Genomic DNA, 15372 nt, shown 5'->3' on the forward strand with positions numbered 1-15372 from the left:
GTAACGGCGAGGCGGTGCAGGGAGGCAGGCGGGCAGCGAGGGGAGGCAGCCGACGCACAAGATGGCCGCTGCTGCAGCGGCGGCGGTGGCGGCGGAGGGGCGGCAGCGGGCGACGGCGCTGGGGGGGCCCTGGGGTCTGCGGGTGCTGGAGGAGCAGGGCGCTGCGGCAGCCCCCGTATGCCGCAGCTGAGGGGGGCGGTGGCCGCTGCGGGGAGCCCGGCCCGTGTGGTGAGTGCGCTGTCTCCTCTATCCCCCCCCCCACTTTTCACTGCCGAGTTGGGGTGCGGGGAAAAAAAATGGGGTTGGCCCTGGGGGGAGCGCTGGCGGGAGGGCTCTGCTCCCCTTCCCGGGGAAGGGAGGCGGAGGGGCGGGCGCTGCACTTGCCTGTCGGGCCTGTTGCCGCTGCCTACCTCGCTAGGCCTCTGGCTTCTGCCGGGCTCGATTTCTGAGCGCCCCGGGCAGGGACGGAGCTGCGAAGGCCGCCGTTCCCGGTGCGGGGGAAGCGGAGAGGGGGGTTGGGAGAGCCTGGCGCTTGGGTCCGGCCTAGGGGGAGGGGGGTGTGCGTGTGGGGAAGAGGCGGCATCGCCTCAGGCTACGGCAGAGGAAGGGACCAGGCGGCTTTTGTGCGGGGCCTGCGCCCTGCTGTTGTTTTTCCAGGGGCTCTGCGTGTCCGGGAAGAAGAGAAAACGCATCCCCGTGTCGCAGTAGGTAGAGTGAACCGAACAATGGTGAGGGGAGAAGGGGAGATAAGGCCGGAGCTCCCCTCTTCCCGCGGTCGGGGAGGGGGGACACCCCCCTCCTCACACACACACCCCCCCACTCTCCCGGGTTGTCGCTCTTTTGTCTGTGGTGCCTGAGGGAAGAGCGAGGTGGCCCCCGGCCTCCCTCTGCCTGGGGAGAAACCCTGGTAGAACAAAACAGAAACTCCGCTTACTTTCACTAGTTTTTCACCCTGGTGTTTGTTGTTTTAGCTGTTGGGATTAAGAGGGCAAAGATGGGTGAGGTTTCTGGCCGGGGTGCGGTGTTGGTGTAGCTGGATTTTGGCGTGCTTTGGTGGTTGGGAAGGTCCTGGTTGTCAGTTTTTGTCCTCAAAAGCCATTATGAGGTCTGTGCCATTTTAAAACGGGGAACCGGTGCGGTTGTTTGTTTTTTTTTCCCCCTAGAAACAGGGAATATTTTTTTTTTCTCCATATGCATGTATGCTTTTTCCCTTGGAGTAGCTTTCTTGTTTTTCTAATTTCAGTCAAGTATGAATGAAAAATTTTCTGTCCTTTCGGTGGCAGCTGCTGTTTTCTGCGTGTGTCTTTATGCTATTGAAAATGGCCGAAGTAAAAAATAAAAAAAAAACCTTGCAAAAATTAAGAGGTCCAAGGTAACCTGGACTGTTGCAGAGCTGCTTTAATCATTGTAACTGGTTTAGCAACACTATCTTCTAATGGCTCTGCTTGGAAGAGAAATGCAGTTGTTAAATTCATGTCATGCAGCTGTAGAGTTGTTAGATAGCTCAGCAATACTATGAAGCAGAAAGTAATACGTTCCTAAACTTACTTTTTTGTACCCCCTTCAGGCTTATAAGGATTTGGTGGGCATTAGTTTTTATCAACTAAGAACATCTGTATTTCTGTGTTTGAAGTCAGTGAAGCTAATAGGAGACTTCATAGTTGTATAAATAACTCAGCGTTCCTAAGGGGAGTGTGTGCATTATTGATGGTTTCTGAGCTTCACCAGTAGCACCATGGCTTTCTTCAGATCATTAATACACAATGTTGGTACGAAATTATCGTTTCCGCTAATATAAATAGAAGCAGACATTATCAGCTAGGCACCTTTTCTTTTCCCTGTAATAGCTTTACTTTCTTGTCCTTATTACTTTCTTGTCCTAGAAAAGTTTCTGTCAAAGCAGACAGCTTGACAGGACGCTTTGAGGGGAAATTTAGAAATGCAGGTACCGTTGGTGCAGTCTGTTTTGACAACCAAAGACTTGAGTGGTGTGCTTGTCAATCACTTTTGAACAGCAATAACCTTAATGGAGATGAGTGGGAAGTTACTTGTGTGTTTTCTGGTGTTGGGTTTGTTATTTTTTTTTGTCAGCTTTGTATCCAAACTAGCTCAGTTTAAAGCAAAATATTTTAGAAATTTAGGATGTGACTATTATATGCTGATGATAATTTTAAAAACCGATGTTCCAATGAACAGATGAGTGTATGAATCCAGCAAATGCATACATTAATATGTCAGAGTTTAATTTATGGGTATCTTTGGACAAGTATATTATTACATAAAAGTGGTCATACTAAAACAGATGAACAGAAATTAACAGATTTGCTTTCGGAAACTTCTGCCATGTTGCCAGTGACTCACCAGCAATCTGTGTGGAAACCGTTATCGATCTTGTTGAATTAACCATTGCAGAAGCTGAGATTCAGTGAGCATGTGTATTAAAATATTGACTTAATTTGTGTATTTGTGGTTCACAGGTGTTGGGTGAATGCTGACAATGTTCACCTCTAATGGCAAAGACTGACTGATACCTGGAAAAAATGTGTTCACCTCTGGCAAAGACTGACTGATACCTGGAAAAAATGGTTCATCCATTTGAAAGAACTTGTGGAATTGTAGCTTTCAAACAGTGTGAAGTGTAAAGCTGAACTAGGTGGAAAGAACTCACCTGCATTTGGTCTCCTAAACGTCCTGAGCATCTCAAAATAGTTATGCAGCAGTCACTATAAGATACCTTATAAGCAGATGACCCGTTATAAAACTCTTCAATTTTTTGCAAAGCCTGCTCATTGTTTAAAATTATTTTCCCCAGTGGATATACGAAATTATTTTGCAGATAAAACTCTGTGGTTTTTCTTCCTGCACCCAGTAAATCAGGTGGGTGGTTGCTGGAGCATCCCAAGTAATGAGGGCTTTTAGGCCAAAAAGAAAACACCTGACTCAAAGTACATGAGAGATAAGCCAGAGGGGAATTTGTAGCTTGAAGTTAATGCTTTGGACTGCACTTGGTAATGAATATGAAACCATTGTCCTACAGGAATAAAGATATGCTTCTGTTGTGAAAGACCATTATATAAACATCCCGCACCAGCTGAAATTTCAGTGTGACATTTAAGATTCTTTGTAGGCTGTATTACGGTAATGCACTCTGAAGTCTAGGGGCTTGTGATAACTGAGAAAGAAAACCACAAATATTTACTTACGTTGCGTTACTTTCCTTTCTGTACAGAGAGATTCCACAGTGCATGCTGAATTAGGTGCAGTTCCCATCTCTTAGTTTGACCACTTGTTTTTCTCAAGAAGTGTGTCTCTTGACTCTTATCTTTTGCATCAGCATCAGTTTCGTTTTCTTGGTTAGCAGTACGGTAAAAGTTGAAATGGTATTAGATTTCAAAGGGCTAACTGTTTTCTGATGAGTTTTTTTATTTGTGGAAATGCGTAATGGGCACGAAGGTGCGAAAGTCCTATCATCTTATTGTAAGTAGATTTTTCTGATATATAAAGACTTTCTGGTTCGAGTGAGGCAATAGCTTTCCTGTTACTGCATGGTAGCAACATGTTGTATGCTACGAGCTGGAGAAGGAAGGGCCTTTTGTGATAGAAATACCAAGATTTCTAAATTATTTGTTGCAAACTTAATGTTGTCAGAAGCAGTACCGGTTGTGCACTGCTCTATGTTGGAATTTGTCCAGGAGTGTGTTTCATTAAAGTGTGATGGCTGTCCCCTCATCCCCCTCTTTGAGATTTCTTTCTAGCATAGTGAGAAGAAAGACAGCTACATGTGGTGTAGGGCAACTTTTGGCAGGTAGAGATGGCTTATTATATACATCAGCAACATATTGCAGAAATCTTATGCAGGCAGACTTTTAATAGATTGCAGTAAGACTGGCAGAATAACCACGAGTAGGTATTTCTGTTACCTTTGAGAAGGTAGCTCTTGGCTCTGGCTCAAGCTTGAACTTGGTGTGAGTGAAATGCAGTTGCATTATGCAGATTAAAAATGTTATGTTGTCTTATTAGCAGCATCTCCTGCGTATCAACCCTTGACATTTAGAAAATCAAAAGACTTTAACAATAATTCACAAAGGAAAAAGGACCTGGACATCCTTTGCAGACTTTTACATGAAAGCTGCTGCTCAGCCTGGTTTGGTTTTTTTTATTTTTATTTTTCTTAAAAAAAGTATCTTTGGAAACATGAGGGCCAATGTAGAGTAATAGAGCAAATCTCTCTTCGTTTTATTGTGTGCCTTCACCTACAGTATTTCATACAATGTTAGCTTCACTATTAAAAAAGGAATTATTAGGAATGTGGAGAAAAATCTTAATATGAGAGATAGTTGGGAGGAGGGGAGAGGAGGCAACAGAAGAGTGTTGTTTTGACAGACAAAAGAATTCAATTTTTCCAGTTTTGCAACATAAGAAGTGGCGTATATGCAGTTAAACTGAAAAGCAGTGCAAGTGTGGCTGAGGGAAGGAATCTTTGATTTGCTTCACATAGATTGTGGCACAGGTTGCTATGTAATTTGAGAAAGAGAACACAGAAGAGTGTGTCAGACGGGTAACACTGTCCTAAGGTGAGTCGAGTTGAGCATTACGAAGCTGGAAGGTTATTGACAATTATTCATTCCAACCTTGAAGTCACTAAAAGAGCTGTAAGTGACGTGTTCTTGCTGTATAGATCCCTCTCACTACTGATTTCTTGCAAAACCACTTTTTAAAGTACTTTACATAAAGCATTATTTCTCAATCGCACAAATATTTGGCGTTTGAGGGGTGCATGTTATGTTAATCTGAGACTTTTATAGTAGGAACTGTGCTTCAGCTGCAAGACAACTGAAGAAACAGAGCGTGTGGGTTAGCTGAAATAACCAAAATGTGCTAGTCTGGGAGAATCTAGATCTTGCAAGTGGTTCCTGATTTCTTTTGGTTTGTTTTTTGTTTTAACAAGGAATTTCTGGTTTGTCCCATCCCTCTACTATGCCAATTTAATAGGTGTTTTTACAATGAACTATTTAACTACTGTTTAAAACCAGGCTGTTAATCTTAACGTCCAATCTGGGCATTCCAAATGTCATTATTTTTCAGGATGCTTCCGTGTTTATCAGTCCCTGTCAGGATAAGCTTTGAAAGTTTAGGTATGGTTGTTTTTAAACCTGGTGTTCATAATAAAATTGTGGTTGATCAGCTGATGGAGCAGTAGTGCTTGTAGTCTGGTTCTAAAGGTCGTCTCAGAACTTCCTTCTGAAATAATTTCTAGCATTCATTTCAGTTCAAACGGTGAGCAAGTTGAAAGATTTTGCAATTACAGCTTTTAACTTCCCTACTGCTTTGAAAGGAGACTTCTACTAGAGTGGCAGGAATTTTGTGTCTTTATTATGCATTGAAGGTCTTCAGGGACCTGCAAGCTAATTAGTTTTGATACATAGCTAATTATTTTTGATACGTTGTAGGCAGCGTTGGTCTCCAACTCAAATTTAAGAGCAATTCTTGGACAAAGGGAGTGAGGTTCAGTGAAGGTATTACAAAGCGAATGAATTGAAATCCATGCCGAGGGGGGTGGTTTTAATTACCTATTTATTAATAAATCAGCTTCTGTAGAACACTCCCAGTGTTCATTTGCATTTAACTTTCTCTGTGCTTTGTTTTTAGAGTAAACATTATTCATACTGACTTAGCACTCTGAACGTTTTGTAGCAGTTGCACTTGAATGAGTAGCTCTTCCGTGTTTTACTACTGTGACTGTGTAATATAAATGCCCTTCAAAAATGAGTGAAATAAAACTCCTTACTCGACTTACTTTTCTTAAAAGTCATAATCTTTCAGCTTGTTCTCTTCTTCCCTCTCTGCCCTTGTTACCAGTTTAGAATGGAAGTCCTTCAGGTACTATTTGATGTTAGGAACTGTATAAACAAATGGAATTGTTAAGACTTCCTTATCCAGTGTTTGTATCTGATGAGTATGGTACTCCCCTTGTGGCAAGACAACTGGTTTGTGCCCTTTATTTTTTTTAAATTCTGTGCCAAGATGGAAGAACCAAAGGGGAGACCATGAAAATCAATGACCATTAAATTTGAAAGAAGGAGTAGAAAGTTACTCTGATTAGTTTACATGGCGTTCTGAAATTGTGATATGCCACATAAACATTATTTTATGACCATTAATAATTCTGGCAGTTATGCAAGCCTAATGATAATTAACTCTCGTGTTTCTGAGCGTAAGCTGTTCTCTGGGACGCTCAGTAGAAAATTTTCTCCTGCATTTATTAGTAAATGTTCTACTAATGAAATGTTGTACAATCTGTTCATGAGTCCAGTGAAGCAATCGCCTCTGCTCGTGATGTTTCACAATTTTAAATTCTTATTTTGGTTCTTTTTACGAAAGTCAAGCCTGGGTTTTGTGCCACAATGAAGTGCTCCGAGTGGTTTGAGGAGATATGAAATAGCAAAATGCTGTCCTGCTTCAGATAGGAGTTAGGGAAGGAGGAGTAGGAGTGTTTGCATACTGTGAAGGAAGTCTCAGCCTCCCTGCTCTATAAGTGAAAAATCTTCCCAGTAATGTATGTTGTATTTTTGAGGTTGGTTAGGTAAGTATATCTTGAGCTCTTCTAGAACAATTAAGTCTGTTTTCTTAGACATGTCTGAGGAGCTCAGGTGTTTACATGTAAGGTACCAGCTTACAAAGTACCCTGTTGTAAACAACAGAATAAATTAATGAAATTCAAAAGATCTTGATAAATAGTTTATTATAATACTGAAATTGTCGTTGGTCACCTGCATTGTTACTAATTATTGTGTGGGAAGACATAAAAATTAAAAAATTTTGGAAGCTGGAAAATTACTAGCTCTTATTTAGCAGCTCCAGAAGGACAGTTAATTCTTAGTCTTACTCGCTTTGTAAAGAGAATGTGGGTTTTGTTTCAAAAATAGCACAGAAATTACTAAAGCAATTACATAGAAAATACTACTCTCCCATGTATCGTTTCAGACTTGAAATTACTTTTCTGTAAGGAGCCTTTATTTCCTTGCTTGCTGAAATGCTCTGTTCTCTTGTAAGATTATTTCTCCATACCCCCAGCCCCTGGATCCATGGGTGTCTTCACCTCTCTTGTTCTCTTGAATGATCTTTCATTCTCTGGTATTAGCTACTTTCCTTCTAAGTGATTTTTTTTTTTTTTAAATTTTAAATTTAACTTTGTTCTGATATGAGCCAGTATTCAATTCAGGCAGTTAATGCAGGTAACAGAGATGGCATATTGCCTATTAATTTTGTTGCTTTGACGATTCAGACTTGCAGGATGGGCCATTTGGGTAATGGAGCAACCGTGGGACTCTTTGTTCTTGGACTTTACTGAGGACTGTCAGAATGTCACTGCTTCCTCTGGAACTGGTGAGAAGTTAGGAAGCATTGTTCATGGCCTGCTCCCTCGTGACTACTTTGGCTGGTGCTCTAAACTGGAAAGGAGAAAGATAAAAATAAGTTAGGCTAAACTGGCTTGATGGAATGGACTGGGTAAGTTAAACCAGAGGCTACGATTCAGGCTGTCCTTCCTGTTTATGAGTCATTCTCCTGTTTAATTGCGTGAAGGTCTCCTGTAGAATTAATTAAAAGAGAGGTCTTAGTAGTGCTGCAAAAAACTTCAGTTAAAATGGTGAATTTTTAATTTTAGTCTTCCTTGTTTAATCAGGCTTTAAGGATGGAAGCCTGGACACTGTAACTTCTTTGTAGGTAATTCATACAACAAGTGGAAAGAAAATGTTATTCAGGAAAGTGAGACTTAATTAAACTTTGGTTGCTTGGAATAGTCTATACTATTTTAAGTGTGACTGTTTTCCCAGCTGTTGCTGTATTCTACAGAAAAGGTGTGAGCTCTCAGGGTTGCCTTCTTGACTTGCTAATGCTTGTGCACACTGTTAATCCTGCATGTTTGTGATCTGTACTAAATCATGTGTGATTGCTATCTGAAGACATTGCTTCTGTGATACCTTTTTATGCCATTTATCTGCTGTATTGTACTTTATATTGTGCCTTTTCCTGCCTTGAAGACTGTTTACTTCATGAGCCCTCTCTCTTTCTCTTCTGAATCATCTATTCTGTTTGTCAAGTTTAAGGATGTATTTGTGTTAAGGATCTCCAGGGAGATTAATAATTCGGTTTGCATTGATAGCTGTGATTTAGTGCACAGAAAAGGTGCTCAAAATAAGAGTTGGTGGTGTGTTTGCAAACCCTCTAAATCATCCTTTCTCTTTGATTTTTTTGTAAGAGTAAGAGGCTGCCTATCAAGAACAGTAGATAACTGGAGCTACTGGGAATGACCTTGTTCTGATTTGTGTCAAAGCTTTTCAGTTTCCCCTTCAGTGCTGCTGCTTGGCATTTTACTGGTGACTCTGGACATAGTCATAAAAGTTCTATTGGAGTGCAAGGTATTTCTTATTTTTATTATTAAAATAATAAAGTGAAAGGCTGTGGCCAAAGCTCTCCTGAGGACTTTAGCAGAAAGCAAAAAGGCATAGCCCAGTGATACTTTCCAAGCTGAGGACCTGAATTGTGGTCAGTCACCTTTGGTGGCCTGCTTGGATTTTGAGAATAGCATTTCTGTTTCAGCCTCCTGTTCTGAGGGCAGCTGGGAGAGAAGAGCAGACGAGATCTGACAGTAACAGAGAACTTGACAGCTTTGTGGCTGCAAAGCAAAATAAATTCCATAGGTTATACTTGTACTAAATTTATTCCTTTTTCCTAGTTATTACCAGAGTTAAGAAGACTTATGTTCTCACTGAGCACTGTAATTTTTGAAGAATATGTTCGGGGGGGGAAAGGGGAGGGGATGGGACAAGACAAGGCTATGACACTTGGCAAAATTTTCACCTCTCCTTACTGTGTGATGTTCTGTCTCCTTTCTGTGGCATTTGTGAAAATGAAGGAATAAAAATAGGACTAATAAGGTGACAGAAAAAGTTGCTTTCAGGCTTTTTTTTTTAAAAATCATTTATTCCTGTACCAAGTGTGTTGGAAATTAATCAATTGGGTTATTCTACATTAAGTGGCAAAGTCTCTGTATTCTAGTTGATAGAAATGAATCTAGTTGATAGAAATGAACATTTCCCCCCTGGTTTTGTAAGCCAGAGGATTTACATGGCTTCAGCAAGCAGAGAGGTCAGTAGTTAGCTTTTCTGGTCGCTCCTTTTGCAGTGGAACTTCACAGTCAAATGTTTTGAACAAAATTGCACACAAGGACTGGGTGGGGATGTCTCTGGGTGTGTTTCTGAGGAGGAATTACATGATTGCAGCCGTTTTTACGTGGGTTCTCAGTTTTGCTGTACCAGTTTAGAACAGAACAACTTGAGCTCTGTTCAGCTGAAGCTTGGGCATGATGTAGATGTTTTCAGGACATACCAAGAAGAAAGGCACCCACAAGAAATACTTGGTATCGGGCAAGTTAAATGAGCCGTTGGTATTTGAGGATGTAATGGTGTGGCTGTGACATTAGGCACCGCACGATGAGAATGGGGTGTGGTGTCAGTATTACTCACTAGGTATTAAAACTATCACAGGCCTATTTTCTTCTATGTAAAATCTGAAGGGGGAAAAAAAAATATTCCACTGTTTCTTCCTGTGAGTAATACATGAATTCACCTGATAAATAAAAATGTTAGGTGTCGTCCCCCCACCCCCTTCTCCAGGATGGGGGAAAAAGAAGGCCTTAGAGAAGGGTTTATTTGCCAGGTCATGTGACAGTAATTAGGAGCCTTCAGGAAGGGGAAGTGAGTGACAGCAGTTCTTTTCTTCAAGCACGTCTGAAATTACATTAATGAATTATCAGAACTTAGCGTAGCTTTTGAGAAGTGGGAAGGGAATCAGTCATGTTGATGTGACAAGCTGGTATGTGAGCTGTCATTACAGAATCAGAGTTGACAGCAAGCCTGTGAAAATGCAGTAACTGCAGTATGCTAATCAATGCATTTAAATACTTTGTTCCTGTTAGGTTTTGTATATTAAAGCACGTCATTCCCAGTGCAATTATGAGAGCTTCAGTAGTGCTATTACAGGTGGCTTTGGCTTTCAGATTTTGAGAATTTTCTTGAGTACTTTGTCATTCACTTCTAGCTTACTGTCATTGCTTTTATTCCCAAAACAGTCAGTGGCTCTAGCTTCCTGTCATTGCTTTTATTCCCAAAACAGTCAGTGGCTAAATACAGGAATGTGTAAGGGGATGTTCACTGCATGGGTGGTTTTGATGGTTTCGATGCCTAGTTTTCCCTTCCTATGCCTTATTATATATTTAGATACCTGCTGTTTAATAAGGGCCTTACACAAGGCAGAGGGAATTTAAGTGATCGTTGTGCAAATACTACCTATGCAAGGCTTACTTGTCATTTATCTTGGCTTGATGTGCAGCAATAGAGGTGTGATTGACAGCTAAGTGCATTCGTTCTATTTTAAGACTCTAAAAGAAGGAAATATTAAAAATAGAAGTAGTCAATGTGTGCAGTAAGTGTAAAACATCAGATTTACTCTCAAGATACTGGAATAGATTGTGTTGTGGTCAGGCTGTGTGAAGACTCAAAGCACTTGTAGTCTTACAGAAGTCTGTGATGGTGTGTCTATTGAAGCCTCTTGGTGGGCTGTAACCATTTCAAGGAGGAGATTGTTAATGGAAGTTGAAACACCCAGATGAAGTAAAAAAAGATGCTTGACTGTGCAGCTACTCTTGTTTTCCCTCTGAGTATCTTCCAGTCTTTAGTTTTCCATGAGCGAGGTCTAATATTCTGTGAGTAAGATTCATGAACAGAAGTTTATCCTTGGCTTTTGAGAAGGTAGACTAGTTCAGCATGCTATGGAGAACAATGTACATTTTATTAACAGAACTCTGGCAATAGAGTCTGTGAGATTGTCCCCTACACATTTTTTATTCTATGTCATTCGAGTTGCTGATACTGCTGTAATACAATTTTAATATGTTTTCCAAGATAAATACATCTCTTAAGACTTAGCATTAATGAGAAAATTGTTCTTCATGGACCGGTCCACTTAAAACAAGTTTCATGCAAGTAAGCAGTAAATAAGAAAACTTTCTTCAGAAAGACAAAATCAGGTCTGGAGTAGAACTGTTTTTACAATCCAGAGCAGTAAAATTCATCAAGTTGGCAGTGGATTTTTAATTAACTTCTTGGGATTATTGTATTTTGCCCTCTTGCTTGGATGCTTTTCAAGTTTTGTAACTTTAAACTTCTGCAACTAGGGCTATAATTCAAAAGTCTTTTAAGAGGATGTACTATGCTCTTTTTCCCATTTGAATTCAGACTACTGCCAAAAATAAATTTAACTTTTATCCATTACTGATAGCAGGATCAATGGGATGTTGGAGGTCTGGATTTTTTTCTCTTTTACACAACTGTCTTGCATTGTTTGCTATATTTAAAAAAAAAAAATTAAAAAGCAACAGCTTTCATTTTTGTGGTTTAAGCTCTGAGATGTTTGTTATTGGTGAAGAGTAGGTGTTTAATGGAAACCCTGAGACTTCAGCCTTTTGTTTCCACTCACTAAAACCACGAGTACTGTTTTTAATGATCTTGTGAAGTTGTAAAGAAAAGATGCTATTTTTACAAATCTGGAAGGTAAGTGAGACTAACACCAAAGCAGCAAAATATTTAAGTTGGGGGTGGGTTTTTTTTTTCCTTATAATTGAGGGTTACATGAAGAGTCTCATTCAAAAGGAGTACCTTGCCCCAGGCTATTTCTGGCCTCTGGAACTGCTCTTTTTAGCAGAGCTACAAATTGAATCACCGGGTGCCAGTAGCATTTAAAGCAAATGAGGCTCAATTACATTCTGAGTCAGAAGTACCTGAATTAACCTGCTTTTCAGCAACAGTTGTGTGACCTCTCCTACTGATATTTAAAGACTTTAAGCCTTGTGTGAATGGTAATTTAATACTACTTTAAAAGTGATGAGCAGGTTTGTCCGTGCTGAATAGTGTTTGGATTTTTCCAACAAAACTATGCTCAGAGGTGTGGAGAAAATCTTGAATAGTATGTTGACTAGCTAATTTTTTATTTTTTTTTTTTTTTTTATGCAACTGTTACAACAGAGCTGAAACTCTCCAGGCTCCGTGCCATTTCTGCAACAAGCTGCCTCTTAACCTTGGATGACTCCAGAGCTTTAGTGTAGACTAGGTTACGTTATTAAAACACAATTGCAGCCTGTGTCATGGAAACAAGCAGAATAGTCATCTGTGAAACTTATGTTCTTTATCTTAATATTCCTGCTATTATTACCACTGAAGCTACTACGGGGCTAGCCAAAGGAGGAGATCTGGCTGAGTTTGGTCCCTGTAAGCTATTTTTATATCAGCTATTGTAGCATTTGCATGATTGCTTCTTTGTTTGCAACTCTTGGTTTTAGGAGTTAAAAAGTTGGGAGTTACGGACTGCTGTAGGATTCTTTCATCTTCTTCATCTTTGCTTAGTGCAAATGATGAGCTAAAACGATGGTTTTGACTGTATTTGTGTGACTTTCACTGTCCATAAACATCGGTTAAATCTAGCTGTGAAGCATTATTTCTGAAGCATAGATAACTCTTAGGTGGATTTAGTATAAAGTAGCAATTCCACAGTTTGTTATCACTTGACTTCCTTATTCCATTTCACCTACTCTCATCATGCCAAACTGTTAAGTCTAGTCATCCTCATTGTTAGGATTGACTAATAGCATTTAAATATGTAGTTAAAACTTAGCCAATACTTTAGAGATTGCTTCCATTAATGAAGACATGCTTAAAAATCTGCCTTGCCCTGGTTGTGCCAAAATATGCTGCTCATGAAACTATACCTAAAACCTTAAGCTGTGATCTCGGAGAGAAATGGGGAAAACCTAGATTATCTTCTATTAGCAACTCCTCAGTCTGCTTACCTCTTTTGTTGGCAGTGGTTGTTATGACTGCAGTGTTGTGGTAAGTGGAACAGTGTTTTGACAACAGTTTTCAAATGTGCAGCTTTTCTCTGAGATGGATAGTGTCATTCAGTCCCATGGTTGGCTAAACAGGTGCCTGAAATTGAGATTGATAGTGCCATTCAGTTTCTTACTAATGTAGAAATGATGTCCCATGGTTGGCTAAACAGGTGCCTGAAATACAGGAGTTGAATTCTTGAAGCTGATATAGTTGAATAATTTTGTCTCAAAACCTTTGAGAGGAGGGTGTAACAGATTATAGAAGTATAATAAGGCTCAGGAGGTGAAAAGATTTCTTTGTTACTGTGAATTCCTTCTGTGGTGAAATGTATGTGCCAGCAAGCTAGGTGCTCCGTTGCCTTTTGAAATAACATCCCAGTAGTCTAGAGATTGTTTTGTATACAACGTAATAAGAGAACCTTTCTTGTGATTATAATATGTTTGAAATGAACTCATGAATTAAAAAGCAGGCAGACAAGCAACTACATTGGTAGTTTTGTTTAAAAATTCATTAGTTGTTTTTACTGCTCTTAGATGACTTTGTGCTTTTATTAAAAGATCTTTTTGATGTTTTAAGTGTAGCCTTGCAAAATAAATTGCTTTGAAGGTAAATAGTCTCTAATAAAGCTTCTATTGTTCTACTGTTATGTAAACAGTTATTAACATGAAGCTGTTGCACATGTATTTTTAAAATGGGGGCAGCATCTACTAAGTGACATGAAAAGCCACCTCCAAATCAAAGACATTAAAAGGGAGAGGGGAAAAAATACTAAAGAATAAATTCTGAGTCAAAGTTGTCAAATGGACGCTTAAAATATTTGTTTTCTGAATACCTGTGAAGTTCTGTGTAAAACTGGATTTTACATTTACATTTTACACTTTCAGTGACTCATTGAAATAGAAGCCTCTTCTTCCCTATGCTTGGCAGTAGCATTTATATTCACTTACCACTGTTCTTACAGATATTTCAGCATTTCTTTACTATTGTGCATGGAATTTTGGACATAAAAGGTTTGTTTTGGTTTGGTTTTAAATCTACTAGGTAGTTTGAAAACAAAAAAAGCCTGATTTTTGGGGAGTTAATGGTAGCCCTTGAACGTAAGGGGAAGGAGGCAGGGAGGAAATTCAGGCTATTGCTCGATTCTTGCCTTGTAAGTCTATCAAAGGAGTATTTTCAGTAATATTTTCACAGTACACCACAAAAAGCATGCATATACATGGAGCGCTCAAAAAGAACTAGCTTTGGCAATTTCTGGATTATTTTTTTTTCTAAAGGTTGCATGGTAGGTTGGAGAGCTTTTTGGGACTGTTTTTGACCAGTGTCTCCAGCCAGACTTTAATTCTCCCCTTCTCTGTCTCATTGTCTCACACCGCAATGATAACGCAGAGTTACCGCTGCTGAATCAGGTCGGGAGAGAAGCTCTTACTGGAGAGTGGGTGGCAAGCAACACTTTCTCTTTTTTTTTTTTTTTTTTTTTTTTTAAGTTTGTATATGTAATACTTTCCCTTGCATTGAATCGTGCTGGATTTTAACTAAATGATTCATGTTTACTTATCTCAGCAAATCATAAGGGAATTGTAGTGGCAACAAGATATTCCCCCCCCTTCCTAAATTTGCTTTTCATCTACCAAATGCCTGTAGTAGTATTCAGTTAACTGCAGATTATTCTTGCATAGAAAAGACTTATACTGGCCTTAGTGATTTTGATGTTTAATATGGTTTCTCATTAACAGATACTAGTCTTATCACTGCTATGATACTTCCAATACTTCAGAACACTAAAAGGTGTCTAGAAAAAAAAAATAATGTTTGTTTCAGCAGTTTGGGACTCAAAACATGCCTATTCTTTCACCTGTGCCTGTGCACCTGAAGTGTTTGCAGTCTCAAGAATGCTACCCACTTCCCATTGCTTTCACTTCCTGAAGTTTCCTCCTTAGATTTTTATTTTAGATGAGATGTTTGTGTGGCTGATTTATTGCACTGTTCCAGGTAAAATGAGGTCCTGGTTGTGTAATTGCTGTCCACCCACATTTCTGTCTGCCTGTGCTTATTAATAAAGATCTACGTTTAAAACTGGTAACTTCAACCAGGGAACAACCATGCAAACAGTTCAGCTGGAATAACTTAGAAAGGAATGAGTAAGGAAGAGTAAGGACTTCTCTAACTGAAACCAAGAGGTAATGTGTGTCTGGACCTTGAATCTGAAGACTTTTACAAGCTTGTCCTGTTTATCTTTACTGTGGCTTCTTTTGTGGGTGATCTGATGGCAGGCACTAGCAAATCTAGGAGTGATTTGTGGGGTTTGTTTGGTTTAAATCAACCAGACAAAACTTTTTTGCAGTACAGACTCCTACATAAACTCTGAACTGTCACAGGAGAGAGAGTCCTCCTGGACACTCAAACTTTAACCTGATTTTTCTGCTTTTCT

The 15372-nt window shown here is 39.7% G+C and overlaps 1 protein-coding gene across 7 annotated transcripts in view; it reads left to right on the plus strand.

Annotated features, from left to right (window-relative positions):
* Positions 1-88: 88 nt before the first annotated feature.
* RC3H1 (ring finger and CCCH-type domains 1) overlaps positions 89-15372 on the plus strand; it is a 60588-nt gene continuing 45304 nt past the window's right edge. For all 7 annotated transcript variants that reach the window (XM_014948424.1, XM_014948440.1, XM_014948455.1 and 4 more), the window contains exon 1: positions 89-228. The gene's annotated coding sequence lies outside the window, so the exon portion shown is untranslated. The remainder of the gene's footprint in view (positions 229-15372) is intronic.

This window comes from Calidris pugnax, unplaced genomic scaffold, assembly GCF_001431845.1.
Source record: "Calidris pugnax isolate Ruff unplaced genomic scaffold, ASM143184v1 scaffold30, whole genome shotgun sequence".
In the NCBI taxonomy this organism is placed as follows: Eukaryota; Metazoa; Chordata; class Aves; order Charadriiformes; family Scolopacidae; genus Calidris; species Calidris pugnax.